The sequence below is a fragment of the Carassius auratus genome, unplaced genomic scaffold (genome assembly GCF_003368295.1).
Source record: "Carassius auratus strain Wakin unplaced genomic scaffold, ASM336829v1 scaf_tig00021243, whole genome shotgun sequence".
Taxonomy (NCBI): domain Eukaryota; kingdom Metazoa; phylum Chordata; class Actinopteri; order Cypriniformes; family Cyprinidae; genus Carassius; species Carassius auratus.
Genome location: NW_020525093.1, coordinates 16,238 through 33,219, shown reverse-complemented (window position 1 = coordinate 33,219; position 16,982 = coordinate 16,238).

Sequence of the window (16,982 nt, the reverse complement as noted above, 5' to 3'; positions counted from 1 at the left end):
CACTGCACTGGCTCCCTATCAAACATCATATAGATTTTAAAATATTGCTTATTACTTATGAAGCCCTGAATGGTTTAGCACCTCAGTATTTGAATGAGCTCCTTTTACATTATACTCCTCTACGTCCGCTACGTTCTCAAAACTCAGGCAATTTGATAATACCTAGAATATCAAAATCAACTGCGGGCGGCAGATCCTTTTCCTATTTGGCGCCTAAACTCTGGAATAACCTACCTAACATTGTTCGGGAGGCAGACACACTCTTGCAGTTTAAATCTAGATAAAAGACCCATCTCTTTAACCTGGCATACACATAACATACTAATATGCTTTTAATATCCAAATCCGTTAAAGGATTTTTAGGCTGCATTAATTAGGTAAACCGGAACCGGAAACACTTCACATAACACCGTACTTTCTACATCATTAGAAGAATGGCATCTACACTAATATTTGTCTGTTTCTTTCTTGTTCCGAGGTCACCGTGGCCACCAGATCCAGTCTGTATCCAGATCAGAGGGTCACTGCAGTCACCCGGACCCAGTACGTATCCAGATCAGATGGTGGATCAGCACCTATAAAGGACCTCTACTGCCCTGAAAGACAGCTGAGACCAGGACAACTAGAGCCCCAGATACAGATCCCCTGTAAAGTCCTTGTCTCAGAGGACCACCAGGACAAGACCACAGGAAACAGATGATTCTTCTGCACAATCTGACTTTGCTGCAGCCTGGAATTGAACTACTGGTTTCGTCTGGTCAGAGGAGTACTGGCCCCCCAACTGAGCCTGGTTTCTCCCAAGGTTTTTTTCTCCATTCTGTCACCGATGGAGTTTCGGTTCCTTGCCGCTGTCGCCTCTGGCTTGCTTAGTTGGGGTCACTTCATCTACAGCGATATCATTGACTTGATTGCAAATAACTGCACAGACACTATTTAAACTGAACAGAGATGACATCACTGAATTCAATGATGAACTGCCTTTAACTATCATTTTGCATTATTGAGACACTGTTTTCCAAATGAATGTTGTTCAGTGCTTTGACGCAATGTATTTTGTTTAAAGCACTATATAAATAAAGGTGATTGATTGATAAAATTACTCATCCACTTACTTTAGAAGAGTGTGCTTACAACTTTTACTTCCAAGTGCCCACTAGGAGTCCTTCGGCACAACATCATAGTAAGTAACAGAAAGGGAACAGCATTTCAATTAACCAAATGCAGTTAACATTGTGTGAAAATACAATTTCTAAATATAATTGGCTACTTTTTATTCAAGGGTGGAGGGTTTCTGACACTGGTTTCTGACATTGGCCGAGTATATTACGGTTGAGCAGCAAGCTCATTGGCTGCTGATGCAACAAAAACCTGCGGCATATGAATAATGATTGTGACTGTATATAGTTGAGTTAACTAAAGATTTTTGATAGACTAATAGTCATTCATTCTAAGTGATTAGTCAAGTAATCACACATTTATATAAATAAACCATAAAATACTGAATAATTACCCTTTAAGATACAAAATGTATAATTTGATTTGATTTGCCTTTATTGTCTCCTGACGGAGAAATTTGTCTTGGGCATTCGGGATAACAGATACACACAAATTACATATAACACAACATACATCCCCTACACATAATTTACCACTAACCCACACCCCTTATTTGTTCTTATTCAATATTTTAATAGAAAGTGGTACAAATGAAAATTTAAACCTATTCAGTCTACAGTTTTGGTAACCTGTACCTTCTACCTGAGGGCATCATCTCATACTCACTGTAAAGGACATGATTTGGATCGTTAGTAATTTTTAAACTTTGTTTCCTCACCGCCTCCTCAAAAAGCTCATTAAGAGTAGTCGGTGGCACTCGTCCAATTATTTTTCCCGCCCTTTTAATCAATGTTTGGAGCTGTGATTTTAGTTTAACTGACAGGTTCCAAACCAAGCTACCATACCATATCGGACAATAGACTCAATTGCTGCCTTATAAAATAGTAACATAATATCATTGTCAACACAATGAACTCTTAGTTTCCTTAAAAAAATGTAGATGCTGACATATTCTTGAGGAAACATACTCCACTTGATTTGACCACTGTAACTGTTTGTCTAATTGAATTCCTAAATATGTATATGTTGTTACTTGTTCAATCGGTACTCCTTCAATTATAATAGGGCTTTGATCGCCTATAGACCTAGGGTCAAAAATAATTTATTTGGTTTTATTAACATTAAGGAGCAAGTTATGCTTATTGCACCACTTAACCATCTCCTCTATCTCCTGTATGTAAACACCAATGTCTGATTTGTTGTAGAGTAAGCTAAGTATGGCCGTATCATCTGAAAATGTAATAATAAAATTATTCCTACTGATAGTTCTGCATTCATTTGTATATAATATAAAAAGTTAGGGCGAACTTACACAGCCCTGAGGGGCACCTGTACTTACACTAATCATATCAGAAAGAGTGGAGTTAACTCTCACCTGCTGCTTCCTTTCTGTCAAGAAAGAACCATAAAATAAAGGGGTTCACTTCCATCTGCTGTAGTCTATTTAACATTATCTGCGGAAGAATACAATTAAATGCAGAACTAAAATCTATAAATAATAAACGAACATAACCTGATGGATTTTCCAAGTGCTTTAAGATGGAATGTACAGCTGTAATTAAAGCATCATCAGTACCCCTGCCATTATTATAGGCAAATTGGTACGGGTCCAAAAGATGCTGTACCTCACTCCTTAATTTACTAACCATTATTCGCTCTAATGACTTCATCACTATAGATGTCAAAGCATTTTGCTGTGGGCATGATTTTTTGGGCAACGGAATGACAATTGATGTCTTCCTGATAGTTGGAATATTACATGTATCCACAGAAAATTGAACTAAGGGGCACAAAGCCAGAATTAGTTCATCCGAGAATGTTTTCAAAATAAAAGGTGAAATTCCATCATGTCCACTAGCCTTATAACTATTCAGCTTTTTAAAAACTGCAGTGACATCTTTCGGGTTAATTATTATTCTATCCTTTGTTGGGTCACATGGTATTGACATAGATAGCTCTTTGCAGCAGGTCACATTTGTTTCACAATTCAAGTCAAAACGTTTATAAAATATGTTAAGATCATTAGCCTTATTCAAGTCATTCTCCATATTTAATTCCCTCATACTAGATTTCATATTAGTCATATCTTTCAACATGTCCCACAATTTTTGGTGGTTATTCGTTAAAAAGGCTTCCCTAACTCGTTTACTGTGTTCCTCTCGTGCCCTCTTCAGTTCACTCCTCAGGACTTTTTGTATTGATCTCAGTTCCATCAAATAATTATTCCAAAATGCTTGCTTTTTCCTCTTCATCAGATGTTTAATTTCAGGTGTTATGTAGTCTTTGTTATTAGGATATATAATAATCATCTTTTTCGGCACAACAGTATCAACACAAAAATGGATGTACTCCGTTATTGTTTCCGCAATATTGTCGATATCATTGCGATTAAATTTATATCGCGATAAAAGACATCCCAATCTGTGGCCAGAAAGCATCCACTCAGCTTCTCCTTACTCTCATCCTGGAACACACTGACAATTTTTTGTGACGGGTTTGCTTTGTTTAATGGCGCACTTAAAAGTGGGGATCAGGTGGATAATGTTATGATCCGAGTTCGAGGGGGGGGGGTAATTCTGGCAGCATATCTTTAATGTTGCCATAGCATTTATCTAGCATCGTATTCTTACTGTTTTTAACATATTGCTGGAATCCAGGAAGAGACATCTCCAATCTACAATGGTTGAAGTCTCCGAGAACAAATATAGGGGAATCTGGCTTATCCCTTAGCTGCTGATGAGCACAGTCCACCACACATGAAGCTGCTTTAAATGCATTCCCATTGGGCAGGACATATACCGAGCATAAAAAGATGTTCCCATAGTCTCTAGGTAAATAAAAAGGTCTCAAACTAATACAAATAAGTTCAAGATCAGGAGTGCACACCCTGTATTTTATTGTATAATTACTGCACCAAGATTCATTGATATAAACACAGATGCTGCCCCCCCTCACCTTCCCTGAGTCGTTGTTTCTGTCCATACGCACACATGAAAAGCCTCGTACCTGCACCAATGAGTCTGGACAATCCTCTTGTAACCAGGTCTCTGTGTAAATCATTAAGCATGATTCGCGATATTCGTTACAGACCTTTGTATTAAGCCTCAACTTCTCCATCTTATTCCTTAAGGAGCGAACATTGCCAAAGAGTATAGACTGCAGCGACGGCCTTGTGGCCCTCCGGTGAAGGCGCAGTTTAATGCCACCCCTTCTCCTTCGCTTCCGCGGCCGGTTACCTCAGCGCTGTCATAACAGCTCCTCCGGAACATGATCTAACAAGCCAGGTTCTGGTGTTACTTTCTTCCTCAAGGACAAAAGCCAGTCCCTGCCGTACTCCCGAAACGTCCGCTCATTTCCTTCGGTGGGTATGGTGACATCATTTCGTAAGCGGGTACAATAGGTGGCTGTAATTAGCAGCAGCAGCAACAGCCACACTCCGGTAACTCTCTTTCCCATCTTACGCCTGTTTCACATATAATCCGTCTGCAGTGCGTATGCAGCCGCGTCATCCAGTTTTCTATATCGACTATGCATTCCATTACTTGTTCAAATTGGTGTGTTTCACCGGGCCGAGAAGAAATATAGAGCTGAGTATCATCAGCATAACAGAGAAAGCTAACACCATGTTTCCTGATGATATCTCCCAAGGGTAACATATAAAGCGTGAAGAGTAGCGGCCTTAGTACTGAGCCTTGAGGTATTACATACTGCACTTGTGATCAATATGATACATCTTCATTCACTGCTACGAACTGATGGCGGTCATATAAGTAAGATTTAAACCATGCTAATGCACTTCCATTGATGACAACAAATTGTTCAAGTCTATGCAAAAGAATGTTGTGGTCAATTGTGTCAAACGCAGCACTAAGATCCAATAAAACTAATAGAGAGATACACCCATGATCAGATGATAAGAGCAGGTCATTTGTAACTCTAAGGAGAGCAGTCTCAGTACTATGATATGGTCTAAATCTTGACTGGAAATCCTCACATATCATTTTTTTTCTCTAAGAAGGAATATAATTGTGAGGATACCACCTTTTTTAGTATCTTGGACAGAAAAGGGAGAATCGAGATTGGTCTATAATTAACTAGTTCTTTGGGGTCAAGTTGTCGTTTTTTTGATGAGAGGCTTAATAACAGCCATTTTGAAGGTTTTGGGGACATATCCTAATGACAATGAGGAATTAATAAAAGTCAGAAGAGGATCTATGACTTCTGGAAGCACCTCTTTTAAGAGCTTAGATGATATAGGATCTAACATACATGTTGTTGGTTCAGATGATTTAACAAGTTTATACAATTCTTCCTCTCCTATAGTAGAGAATGAGTGGAACTGTTCCTCATGGGGTCTATAGTGCAACTGTCTGATGTGAAACTGTAGCTTGTACAGCAGGCTGTATGACGCTGTTCACAGTCTGTAAATATGTAGTTTAACCCTTTAACCAGGTCTGTGCAAAAGGCTTAGTTTCTGGCTTGTATATGGAGTTAAATGGAGTATAACAGCAAATTATAGTGTTTGTGTGTGTGTGAGATTCTTGATTGTTGGTGGTTTTCCCTGTTGGAAAGAGGTAACATTTGTTATTTTTTTTACAGTTGACCACTAGGTGGGACCATTAACCCTTTAGTGCAAAAAAGGATAGTTTATGGCTTGTATATGGAGTTATATGGAGTATAACAGCAAATTATAGTGTGTGTGTGTGTGTGTGTGTGTGTGTGTGTGTGTGTGTGTGTGTGTGTTTGTGTGTGAGTGAATGAGAGAGAGAGAGAGAGAGAAAGAGAGGGTGTGTGAGACCTTTGTGCACTTACCTTGATGTATCTGAAAAAATACAAATATGCACCTCATGCTCTCAGAACTACATGGAGTAAACAAAAAAAGAAGTGTGTTTATGCACCTGCTGCCTTTTGATGGTGAAAAATACGGATGGTCTATGTGTGACATGCTCGTCTTTTCTTGATGGTAAAGCCAGTTTAAAACCTTAAAATCCTGTAAAAAAAAAAAATCTACTTTGCATCAAATTTATGAACAATGTATTATGAACCAAAATGCAAATAAATTCAAATAAGCTGCAGCTCGCTGGGGGGGGAGGGGGGGTTAAGCTGCATAATCATTTCTAAAACTTCAGTACAAGTCAAGCCCTTTCTCATGTTGCTTGCTTCTCTTCTGACCATTAAGTGACCAGCACGATGGCATGCACGTGTTTAAATCCACGTACTTAGCTTTTGTTTAGTCTATACTTATCACCACCATCCAAAGGCAGCAGGTGCATAAATACACTTCCCTTTCAGTCGGTCACGTTCGACATTACGAATGGGGATCTCACCCGAGAGCCCAATCACCTTCAAGTGGTTCAAAATGAATAAATGGTACACAAAGTACCTTGGTCTGTGGGATTTGCATCGCGAGCTCCGTCCCCTGCAGAGCGGGTATATGAAGGAGCAATGGGAGTTGCTTTCGCTTCGGAGCCAAGCACATCACTTGCTGCAATCACCGGAGTGTTACAAGCAAGAGCTGGTGTTGGTGTGATGGCACGTTTCAGCGGTTGGTCTGGGTTTCCTGCAACAGCTTCCGCGTTCCCCTGGCAGACATGAGGGAGTCTGATCGGCCTCAGCTCCTCAACTCCCCGGTTTCCCAGGATGGCCTCTTCGGCGATGCGGTAGAGAGCTTTGCCCAGCAGTTCTCTGCTCAGAAGCAGTCTGAGGCCATCAGACACATCCTGCCCCGCCAGCCCACTGCTGCTTCCACCCCGCCACCTGCGCAGCCGCCTCAGCCAGCTCGTCGCCGAGGGCGCCCCCCTGGCTGCAGAAGGGCAGCGCAACCCGTCTCTGCCCCTAAGCCTGTCAAATGCCAGGCCAAGCGGCGTTCCTGAGACGGGCGACCTGGAGTTGGAGATGTCAGCTCATCAGGAGATGGTAGCAGGACCACTCCTTCCCCCGGAGGAGGGCCGGGGGAGAATACTTTGTTCTCGTTTTCTTTTTGTTCTGCCACTGGCCCTGCGGTGGTACTGGCTCATTCGGACGCTTAGGCTCGGCTACATGATTCAGTTCGCCCGGCGTCCCCCCAGGTTTCGGGGTGTCCACGCGACGATGTTTGGCAAAGATGCCCCTTTCATGCGCGCGGAGGTCGCGACCCTGCTAGCAAAGGGCACGATAGAGCCGTTCCCTCAGCCAACATGAAGGCCGGCTTTTACAGCCCTTACTTCATAGTAACCAAGAAGACAGGTGGGTCACGGCCAATCCTGGACTTGCATGCCTTGAACCGAGCTCTGCACATACTCCCGTTCAAGATGCTAACGCCCAAGCGCATTTTCGAATGCATTCATCTGATGGATTGGTTTGCAGCGATCAACCTGAAGGATGCGAACTTTCATGTCTCCATTCTTCCTCGACACAGACAGTTTCTTCAGTTTGCTTTTGAGGGGCAGGCATATCAGTACAAGGTTCTCCCATTCGGGTTGGCCCTGTCTCCCCACCTCTTTACGAAGGTCGCGGAGGGAGCCCTGGCTCCTCTAAGGGAACAAAGTGTCCGTATCCTCAACTACCTCGATGACTGGCTGATCCTAGCTCACTCTCGAGAGTAGTTGTGTGAGCACAGGGATCTGTTGCTCAGACACCTCACCCGACTGGGTCTTCAGGTCAACTGGGAAAAGAGCAAGCTCTCCCTTGTGCAGAGGATCTCTTTTCACGGTATGGACCATAGCCTAGGTCGCCATGTTCGCGCTGCTTACGAACGAGCGCGCACAGTCACTGCTGAATTGCCTGGAGACAATTCGAGGGCAAGAGAGCGGTTCCACTGAAACGGTTTCAGAGGCTCCTGGGGCATATGGCGTCCGCAGTGGCACTCATACCGCTTGGGCTACTCCATATGAGACCGCTTCAGCACTGGCTTCACGACCGAGTCCCGAGATGGGCATGGCAACAGGGCACGCTCCGAGTGACCATCACTCCGGCCTGCCGTCGTTACTTCACCCAGTGGTTGGACACCTCATTTCTATGGGCCGGTGTGCCCCTAGAACCGGTGTCCAGACATGTTGTTGTGACAACAGATGCCTCTGCCACGGGTGCCATGTGCAACGTTCATGCTGCGTTCGGGCTCCTGGACAGGACCCCGACTTCAGTGGCATGTCAATTGCCTCGAGTTGCTAGCAGTACGTCTTGCTCTGCCCCGCTTTAGGGCCCTGCTGAAGGACAAGCACGTTCTGATCCATACGGAAAACACTGCGACCGTAGCGTACATCAACCGTCAGGGTGGTCTACGCTCCTGCCGCATGTCGCAACTCGCTCGCCATCTCCTCTTGTATGGAGCCAAAAGAGTTTCAATAAAGATAAATGCACACACTACATTCACATATGCACACACAGGATTCAAACATGCACACACATAATTCATAAATACACACAGGATACACAAATGTGCACACAATTTACAAATGCACACACAAAATTTAAAAAGCACAGAAGATTCACAAATGCATACAAAATTCCGAAATGCACACAAAATTCAGAAATACACACACAATTCAGAAATGCAAACAACATTTACAAATGCACTCAAGATTCACAAATGCACAGGACAAGATTCAGAAATATATTTCTGATGCACACACACATATATCTTGATTTACAAACTGCTTGCGGTCTGTGAACTTCACTGCATTTGTGTGTGAATTTTGAGACTCCTCTGACTTGGCTCGACACACAAATGCATGGAATGATCAGCAACCAATCAGATAGCTCCCTTCTTTTAGCCATTCCCAAGAACGCATTCACGTGGGGGATTGTTTACTTATAAGCCAATCACATGAACGCGTTCACACAGCGCGATATGCCTGTGGTGCGGCATATTATAGCCTACTTCTTTATGAAACTGTAACAAATACAGATGTTTAGATTACAATTCAGGTTCATTTTTTATTATTTTTTACAAAATATAAATTTAAAAATGTCTCAATACATATAGCCCAGACTGTGACTGCAGAAAAAAAGTTAACCATGGATTCATAAATTTGCAATAGGCAATTATTTCATTTTATTGAAATATTTTAATGAAAGTTAAAAAAAAAAAGTACACCTTTTTGAATATTTAAATATATTTAAATATTATTTTGGATGAAATATAGAAGTCACTTTAATTATAATATTCGGTCCCTACATGAAGAGAGAGTCAGTGATCTGTTGCGAGAAGAAAGTGACTCTCCGGCTGCACAAAGTGAGTCGCCGGCTGCATGAGGAAAGTGAGTCGTTAGCTGAGGAAAGCGAGTCGTTCGCTGCGTGACTCGTGAGGAAAGTGTATCGTTCGCTGAGGAAAGTGAGTCTCCTGCTGCGCAAAGTGGGTAGCCGGCTGCGTGAGGTAAGTGAGTTGTTCGCTGATTGAGGAAAGTGAGTCGTTCGCTGATTGGCTTATAGGTAAACAATCCCCCACGTGGGGTGCATTCTTGTGATTGGCTCAAACAAGGGAGATATCTGATTGGTTGCAGATCATTCCCTGTTTAAAAAAAGGCATTTCTGAATCTTGTCCTGTGCATTTGTGAATCTTGAGTGCATTTGTAAATGTTGTTTGCATTTCTGAATTGTGTGTGAATTTCTGAATTTTGTATGCATTTGTGAATCTTCTGTGCTTTTTAAATTTTGTGTGTGCATTTCTGAATTTTGTGTGTTTATATCAACCAGACATGCCTATGCTTTGAAGTGGAACCTCTTCATCACTTGGTGTTCTTCACGGCGTGAGGACCCCTGGAAATGTCCGATTGGGTCAGTGCTTTCCTTTCTTCAGGAGGGGTTGGAAGGAAGGCTGTCTCCTTCCACCCTCAAGGTCTGTGTGGATGCCGTTTCGGCACACCATGACCCTGTTGAAGGTAAGTCTCTTGGGAGGCACGATCTGATCATCAGGTTCCTGAGAGGAGCAAGGAGGCTCAATCCGCCTCGCCCTGAGCAAGTCTACTCTTGGGACCTCGCAGTGGTTCTATCAGCACTGCAGAGAGCTCCCTTCGAACCCTTGCTCTCAGTAGAGCTAAAGTTTTTATCTTTGAAAACTGGGCTCCTGACGGCTTTTGCTTCAGTAAAGAGGGTCGGGGACCTGCAGGCATTTTCAGTTGACCAAGCATGCCTGGAATTCGGGCCAGCTAACTCTCACGTTATCTTGAGACCCCGACCTGGGTACGTGCCCAAAGTTCCCACCACTCCTTTTAGGGATCAGGTGGTGAACTTGCAAGTGCTGCTCCTAGAGGAGGCAGACCCAGCCCTGGCGCTGCTCTGTCCAGTACGTGCGCTCCGCACCTACGTGGACAGAACTCGGTGCCTTAGGACCTCAGACCAGCTCTTTGTTACGGAGGCCAGCAGAAGGGAAAGGCTGTCTCCAAGCAGAGGTTATCCCACTGGATAGTGGATGCTATTGTCCTGGCTTATCAGGCTTGGCATGGCACCTCGCCAGCAGACATCTGTAGAGCTGTGGGCTGGGCGACACCTAACACATCCGCAAGATTTTATAATCTCTGTGTAGAGCCCGTGTCCTCCCGGGTACTCGCCCCTTCGGGCCAGTAAGGACCTGCTCTGTGTCAATCTGCTTGCTGTGCCATTACACTCCGCAAACTGGATGCGTGCACTATTCCCCTCAGGTGAGTTCCACAGTCAGAACCCTGGGTTCCTCCAGCACTGTTTATGTCCAACACTTGCGTACATGCCCTTTTGTCAGCCCTGTGTGGGACTAGGTGCCTCCATGTGTTGTGGTTCCCCTTTTTCTGGGTAATCCCACGTGTGTATGTCCACAGTAAGTCTCGCCGCAGCATGTGTCTTTCCCTTGGCAAGTCCCTTGCCAGCTCTGTCGTTGAAACCTCAGAGTTCTTATGTATCAACACCCTTGGTAGAAACCTGCCTTCTCTGTAAGTCCTCCCACGGGAAGGCAGCCTGCTAGCATACTAGCATAGTTGGGTAAACTTCTATAGTGGTGAATGAGAAACTACATTAAATAGTGTTTCTACAAGAAAAAAAAATAGAAAGAATTTGATATGATAACGATGCTGATGACCATTAATCAATTTCGATCTCTTGATTCACTATCAATTCACATGAATAGGACTTCTGTACTTACTTTTCTTGGGTTAAATTCAGTATTTTCTTGCATTATTTAATGTTCACTTGTGTGTGCTTTAATGCATCATTTGAAAACCTTGTGTTTGATCATGTCTAAATATTTATTCAAATGCAAGACCTAGAAATAATTAAGCAGTTATGACCTGCAATACTCTTTTGAGCAACTAGACTAGATACATAATTATTTATTAATTATTAATTAATTTATTATTATTATAATTATTAGAGTGGGTAAACAATGGCATTGCAAATGGAAATTATTATTTTTCTGGGCACAAAATGACTTTAATTTGCCTTTCTGCATTGAATTTAAAACCCTTTTCTAAATTTAACCTTAAATACTACAGTAATTGTATTAGGCTATACGTAATAACGGAAAATAGGATGCAATTCATAACAAAAACGGTTGATCTGCATGTGCTTGTCTTCGGCGTAATAATCAATGCATGTGTGTCTCACGCACAATTTGTGAGAGTTAACAACCCTGCTTAGTCATCGTTAACACAAAAAAAGCCTTCACCTGATTAACATGTTCATCAGTAATAATGTCCTTAATTAAATTTTTGAGCAGTTAAGGTTATAGATTAAAAATTATTTGTTTAATTCAGAATGGGTGCAATTATAGCTTTTTTTCCCTCAGAATTATGTTAGATGGCTAATTTACAACTAACAATCCGATAGTGAGCTAGCATCATAAGATAAAAAAACAACTATTGACAGACCAAGATTATGATAAAAGTGACTGTCAGACTCTAAAATAAACACTTATTCAGTAGCAGTAAATTAGGTGTACCAAACAATCATAAAACAAAGAAATATTATTTTACCGTCATCATGAGGTAAAATAATGAAAGTGAAAGTGAAAGTGAAAGTGAAGTGACATTCAGCCAAGTATGGTGACCCATACTCAGAATTTGTGCTCTGCATTTAACCCATCCGAAGTGCACACACACACTGTGAACACACACCCGGAGCAGTGGGCAGCCATTTATGCTGCGGCGCCCGGGGAGCAGTTGGGGGTTTGATGCCTTGCTCAAGGGCACCTAAGTCGTGGTATTGAAGGTGGAGAGAGAACTGTACATGCACTCCCCCCACCCACAATTCCATCCGGCCCGAGACTAGAACCCACAACCCTTCGATTGGGAGTCCAACCCTCTAACCATTAGGCCACGACTTCCCCATAATAATGAGGAAGGATCACTCTGTCAGCCAATCACACAGCAACATCGCGCCCGCAGTCCGGAGTGATGGTCACTTGGAGTAAATTCCTTCAGAAAACAGTGTGTGGCGTACTTGAGCGTATTTTCAGATGCACATCTAATTTGAAGGATCTTTTTATGGGAGCGGCAGCGCAATACTTTGATAAAAAAAAATAGATAGGGCTATGTCAAATGTTGTTTCTATTTTAGTTTTACTAACAAAACCAGGGGAGCACCCCAAGGTCATTTTTTTGGGCCTTATGAGGGGGTCCCTTGATGCTTATGGAGGGTTCCGGACCCCCCCAGGCCCCCAACCCCCCCCATTCGAACACTGTGTCAAAGCAGCTTTATAGTATTAAACAGGAAACAGTGTGCCATTCTCCTCTGATCTAACAAAACCAGCAGTTTAATTCTAGGCTATAACAAAGGCAGATTGTGCAGAGGACTCGTCTGGTTACCATGCTCTTATCCCATTGGCCATTTAGGTGACAAGGTCTTCGCTTGGGATCTGTCTCTGGGGCTCTTCTAGTTGTCCTAGTCTCTGCTGACATTCAGGGATGTAGATACATTCTGGCTGTATAAAGACAGGAACCATGTCACCATCTGATCTGGATACAGACTGGATCTTGTGGCTACAGTGACTTCGGAATAAAACTGAAAATAAAAACAGACTAAAATTAGCATAGACACCATTCTTCTTAATATGTAACAAGTACATATGCTATCCTGTTCTGGTTGAACTAATTAATGCAGCCTAACAATCCTTTAACAGTATTTACGAACAGACAATAATTCAATGAGAGCTCCCTGAAATACTGAGGTGCTAACATATATATATATGCTTTATAGGTAATTAGCAAGATATTAAAATGTATATGATGTTTAATAGTGAGCCAGTGTAGTTTTGACAGAAAAGTGCCAATATGGTCATACTTCTTGGCTCTAATAAGAACTCTATCTGAGGAATTTTGAACCAGCTGGAGTTTTTATATTAACTATGCATTCCATTAGTTTTGCAAATTGGTATGTTTTGTCGGGTCACAAAGAAATACAGAGCTGAGTATCATCATCTTAACAGTGAAAGCTAAAATAATATTTCCTAACGATATCTTCCAAGGGTTACTTGTAAAGCGTGAAAATGTTTCTAGTACTGAGCCTTGAGGAACTCCATAATGCACTTGTGATCAGTATACCTCTTCATTCAATGCCATGAATTTGCCTGCATTCATATTTGCATGCATGAAAAACTAACTACTAATACACTAATTTAGCCTGAACTGGATAGAATTGACTGTTGTTGTTCTCTTGTTGGTCTGACTGCTTCTATTGTTCTCATATTTAAGTCGCTTTGGATAAAAGCGTCTGCTAAATGATTAAATGTAGAATATAGTCTATACCTGCTGTTCTGCTATTCACAAATGCCAATACCTTATCTCTCTCATAAAATGGACAAATAATGCCAAAACTACGAAAGATACATTCTCATGACATATTAGCAAAACTCAATCTTCATGCTTCAACCACACTACTTCTGTCTAAAGATAACTCGTTTTTGAGGTGTCTTAAGTAAAGCACTTGAGCAACAAAGCAAACAAATGGCCAGAGAATGTCTGCAAGATCAATTACACATGCTAAAATATATATTATATTTGTTTTAAGGAAATGTTACCTGGCAAGTTCAGATGAAATCCAAAAAAAAAAAAATTGTAAAGTCAAGCAGCAATCAATGCAATCAGTAGCTTACTTCATTATTCTTTTAAATAAGTTTCAGAGACAGTGTGGATTAAAGCGAATGACCATCTGATATCAAAGCAACTTGACACCACAATAACTTGTGTGACCTATGCTGACAAATGGCAAAGCCCTGATGGCATAGCTGACCGACCAGCTATATTTGTGTAAAGTCCTAATATGTCCTCCCTTAGGGAAAAGATGCCTTACAATTTTATTGTCCACATGTTCCCATCTTAGAAGGTGTCAATGTCTTAAGAATTTATTCCACAGCCTCCTTCCATCCTTTCAAAGGTTCTAGGAAAGATGGTTGGAAACATTGCATTTTCCTTTCAAGGGAAAGAACAAGGACATAATCCAAAGTCAGGCAAAGTCAAAGTCAGGCACACGGCACACCCATCCTGAAGACACTGTAGAAATCAGGGGAGTGTTCATGATGCATTCATGTATTTGTGCATTCATTATTGCTCAGAAATGTCACATACTGCTTGCTGATTTACCCATGCAATAAACAATTTTATACCACACTGAAATCATATTTATTGTGAAAGAGCTTTTACAAATAATTTTGACTTTGTAATAGAACTACAACTCCGAGATCAACAAAATTACACAAATTTACAGACAGCTGAAGACCAATAAACTAGCACAGCCATTAGAAGTGCGTAAAACTGAAATAACAAGTCTGGAGCATGAGAGAATATACATGTAAAATATGAATGAAACACGCTTGTTCAGTTCCATATATAAACTAAGATTGTCGCAGCGCTCCACGTGTTGTCCTATTAAACACGGTTATGGTATTGTTTGCAGAAATGAACTGACAGCCCTTCATGAGATTTCAATACTCCACTGTAAGATTATTTTTTTTTAATTTAAATGGAAAAAAGGGAATTGGGAAAAAAAATTAACTGAATTTGGGAAATATAAAACTGATCAGATAGATCAGAATGGATCACCTGAGGAACAGTTCCACTCATTCTCTAGTATAGGAGAGGAAGAATTGTATAAACTTGTTAAATCATCTAAACCAACAACATTTATGTTAGACCCTATACCATCTAAGCTCCTAAAAGAGGTGCTTCCAGAAGTCATAGATCCTCTTCTGACTATTATTAATTCCTCATTGTCATTAGGATATGTCCCCAAAACCTTCAAACTGGCTGTTATTAAGCCTCACATAAAAAAAGAGATCATTTTAAAAAGATCTTGAACCTAGAGAAAAAGTTAATTACAGACTGAGCTCAAATCTCAATTTTCTGTCAAAAATACTAGAAAAGGCAGCATCATATCAGCCATGTACCTTCTTAAAGAGAAATGGAATATGTGAGGATTTCCTTTCAGGATTTAGACCCCTATATTACTACTGGTTTCTCCCAAGGATTTTTCTCCATTTCTGTCACCAGTGGAGTTTTGGTTCCTTGGCACTGTCGCCTTTGGCTTGCTTAGATGGACAGACACTATTGGAAGAGAGCTGAACTGGATGATGACTTCACTGAATCATTCATTTTTGACGTTACCTGTAAAAATGAATGTTATTGTCCCCTTTCCTTATTGACAAACAATTTTCCTGTTTGACACTGTAAATCTGCTTTGAAAAAATGTATTGTATAAAGCGTTATGTATAAACAAAGGTGACTTGACGTAATAATATTGTAAGTAAGTGAGACTGATTGTTTCACTTTATAAGACCTCAATACATCGTCAGCCATGATTATCAATTCTGTGTTGCTGTGTTTTTTTGACTCTCAAAGTGCCGGTAGCCACTGACTTCCACTTTATGAATCACCAAAGACCCCTGTTTCAGCTAAAAATCTTCTTTACTGTTCTACTCAAGAAGAACAGCCACCTACACCTTAGATGGCCCGAGGGTGAGTAAATTAACAGCAGTTTTAATGTTAAAGTTAAACTTTTTTGTGAATGATGCCTTTAACCCATAATATTATAGTAACATTTCAAATAAGACAGCATTAGTTGGAAGAGTTAATCCATTATGAACACCTTAGATAATCTCTTTCTTAGGAAAATGAAACTGTGTTGGTATTACCATTCTGAATAATCAGCTATTGGTATCGATGGAAACATTTAGTATCAGATCATCCCTAAATTTACATTTTTTGCCTTATTAGGAGCTAAAAGTGACTGCTACATAAATAGTTGCTTAGCTTACTTACTTGCTTACTTAGTTATTAGTTTTAAACTTTGACCTAACAATGACTAATTTCAGGAAATAAATCTCAGTTCTTTTCATAGTTTTGTCTAAACAGCAATGTAGCATAAGTGTGACAGACAGAAATGACAACTGCTGTGCCCAAATTTGCTGCTTTGTCACACAAAAAGCTTCCAAGGCCTCTAGGAACAGTATCCCAGTGACATTTGAGAGCTTCTCCACAGCTAAACTGGGCTCTAATCTAGTGCCAAGGCACTTGAAGAAGATTGTGCTCAACATAAGACCCAAACAATGTCTGAACTCCAGTAACTGATACCGTCACATAACAACCCTTTCTCAAGGTTAAGGCGCTTGATCATGCCCATAAATGCATCAAGTATAATTTTTAATTACAGCATTGGTGGTTTATTTTCAAAATATTAAATTCATCAAGGTGTCAGTTCACCTCATCTTACCGAAGCTTTCACTGTCATTATCTCAACCCATTATCTCTTCTACAAGATGTTCTCTAACAGTAGTATAGTTTAGTTTATAGGAAATAAACTAAACTATACTAAACTAAACCTAATTAAGACTGGGCAGTTAATTACAATATTATATATAAGATATCTGTGGTCAGTGTCATGATATTGATGAACATAAGATGGAGCTCAGAATACATGACCAAATAAAGT